General features: G+C 39.7%; 1 non-coding gene across 1 annotated transcript; it reads right to left on the bottom strand.

The window, feature by feature from the left end:
* Nucleotides 1-1,053: 1,053 nt before the first annotated feature.
* Nucleotides 1,054-1,162, bottom strand: LOC113184696 (U6 spliceosomal RNA). The gene has a single exon (XR_003301036.1). It is a non-coding gene; the product is annotated as a U6 spliceosomal RNA (small nuclear RNA).
* Between the last annotated feature and the right edge of the window lie 1,807 nt (nucleotides 1,163-2,969).

Raw genomic sequence — 2,969 nt, 5'->3', positions numbered from 1 at the left:
TGCCAGATTCATCCCACTATCTTTTTTTCCCCATTCCAATTCCCTTCTCTTCATTCCCTTTTGTATACTCCACTGAACTTCTATTCTTCCCCCCACCCAACCCATTATTGTAGGTTAGCTTCCACATATCAGAGAAAACATTCCCTCTTTGGTTTTTTGGGGATTGGCTTATTTCACCTTAGCATGACAGTCTCCAGATCCATCCATTTACCAGCAAATGTCATAAAGTCATTCTTCTTCATGGCTGAGTAATACTGCATTGTACACCACATTTTCTTTATCCATTCATCTGTTGAAGGGCACCTAGGTTGGCTGCATAGCTTAGCTATTATGAATTATGCTTTAAACATTGATGTGGCTGCATCACTGTAGTACGCCAATTTTATACTGAGGAGTGGGATTACTGGGTCAAATGGTACTTCCATTTCTAGTTTTTTTGTGGAATCTCCATACTGTTTTCCATAGTGGTTGTACCAATTTGCAGTCCCACCCACAATGTATGAGTGTACCCCTTTCCCCTCATCCTCACCAACATATTATTGTTACTTGTATTCCTGATAACTGTCATACTAACTGGAGTGAGATGAAACCTCAGGGTAGTTTTAATTTGAATTTCTTTAATTGCTAGAGATGTTGAACATTTTTTCATGTATTTGTTGACTGTTCATATTTCTTCTTTTGAGAGTGTCTGTTTAGTTCCTTTGCCCACTTATTAGTTGGGATATTTATTTATTGGTGTTAAGTTTTTTGAGTTCTTTGTATATCCCGGATAATAATGCCCTACCCAAGGAGGAGGTAGCAAAGATTTTCTTCTATTCTGTAGGCTCTCTTTTCATGCTCTTGATTATTTCCTTTGCTGTGAAGAAGCTTTTAAAAAAAAATATGGGGGCTGGGGATGTGGCTCAAGCGGTAGCGCGCTCGCCTGGCATGCGTGCGGCCCGGGTTCGATCCTCAGCACCACATACCAACAAAGATGTTGTGTCCCCCGAGAACTAAAAAATAAATATTAAAAATTCTCTCTCTCTCTCTCTCTCACTCTCTCTCTCTTTAAAAAAAAATATGGAATGCTTCATGAATTTACATGTCATCCTTGTGCAGAAGCCATGCTAGTCTTCTCTGTATCAATCCCAATTTTTAGTATATGTGCTGCCAAAGCGAGCAGTGTTTTTCAATTAAAAAAAAAAGCACTTCAATTTATTTGTTCTCTTTGGTACTTGAATTAACTCTATAAACTAGAAAGGGTAAATGTCCCTATCCCATTTTACAGATAAAGAAAATGAGGCTCAAAGAGGTTGAATGATTTATTCAGAATAATCTGACTCAATGGTAGAGATGAGACTCAAACTCAGGTCTTTGAATGTGAAAGTTGATGCTTTTTCTTTGACCCATGCCTTCTGCGTGTGGCAATAGTTCTGTTTTTGTAACTCAGAATGGCATTTAACCCAAAGGAATTGGATTCATTTCCCTTATAGTGTCCAGATTACCCAAAATAGCATTCAGATCTGTGGAAAATTAAAACATCATTAATTCCTAGGTCCCCAGCTCTAAGAGATTCTATTTTATAAGGTCTGGAGTGAAGACCAAGAATATTTATTTTTTAAATAACTCCTAAAATTAATAACTGCCATGTAGCTTGATTGAGAACCGCAGCCCTAAAAGGCCTGTAAGTGGGCTGGTCAGGTCCTTCTAGGCTGTACAACATGGATAATCAAATGAAAGTTATCAAAAATAGCCATCCAGACAGCAGCCGTCTGATCTTGCCACAGTTGAAGCTAATGGCTTTATCTCCTGAACTCCTCCATGACCCTCCTCAGACTTCACTTCTGCCCCCATTTACCTGGCCCTGCCCACTAATACAAGGAAGTCTCTCTTGCCAGCTCCCTCCACTGCTCCATTTCAACTTGGGGGACCTCAGAGACTCAACTTCCTAAAAAAAATTAAATTGAAAAACTTCCTCACCGATAACTTAGGACCTCTTGTGGAACTTAGCTCTCTTAGGAGCCAGAAGGAAAGAATATTAAAGAGTTCTGCTCAATTTCTGATTGGTGGCCCTGGAAATGTTCTCCCCAGCTCTCAGGTGGCCTTCTAGCTCGGAAATAAAAAATCCAGATACCTTTAGGTCAGAGGAGGAGCAGCTTGGCATCCAAATGCAGCTGTGTGCGTGTGAATGCACAGTAGTACTCAGTGGAGGAGGCCTCTTTTCTGCAATCTGAGGTCCCTGAGCTTCAGGAAGAAGGTCAAAGAATGACAGGGAGAAAAAGAAGAGAGCTGCATAACAAAGAGCCTCAGCTTTTTATTTACCACTGAGACTTAGAGAAGACTGAGCCTATTTGGAGAACCAATGGGACAGACTGCCATGGGTATCTGAACAAAGGAGACCAAGAACCCTCTGGAAAAGAATCTCCTAAGGCAGGAATCAGTACATGCATTTCCCCCCGTATTTTGTTAACTTATAGTTGTATATAATGGTGAAATTTGTTGTTACATATTCATTTAGGCCCACAATATAAAGGTACATGTGTTTTAAACAGTTGTTGGAAGAAAGGGATAGTTTTGAATATAGTGTGTTGTCTTTCAAGAGGTTCCTTCTACATGAGTCATTTTGCTGGTCACAAGACCCCAATGGCCTTCAGTGGGAAACTGACCCAAAGGAGAAGGTGAAGACACCTATAATAAGAGTTCTCAAATAGAGAAAAGGCCATTAAGTTAGTCAATCTGATTCCTCAATAAATTGATTTATTCTAAACTTATTTACTAAACATCAAGTATGAACAGACGTTTTTAAACAATCTTATTTAAGATGTGCTTCAGTGCTGGGGATGTGGTTCACAAGGTAGAGTGCTCGCTTAGCGTGCGTAAGGTCCTAGGTTCAATCTCCAGTCCTGGGGTTAAAAAAGAAAGAAAGAAAGAAAACAACAAAAGACATGCTTCTATGGCAGACTCTACTCCACATGCACTACAAATATTAA

The sequence above is a fragment of the Urocitellus parryii genome, chromosome 4 (assembly GCF_045843805.1).
Source record: "Urocitellus parryii isolate mUroPar1 chromosome 4, mUroPar1.hap1, whole genome shotgun sequence".
Taxonomy (NCBI): Eukaryota; Metazoa; Chordata; class Mammalia; order Rodentia; family Sciuridae; genus Urocitellus; species Urocitellus parryii.
This window is presented reverse-complemented; position numbering and strand designations above follow the sequence as displayed.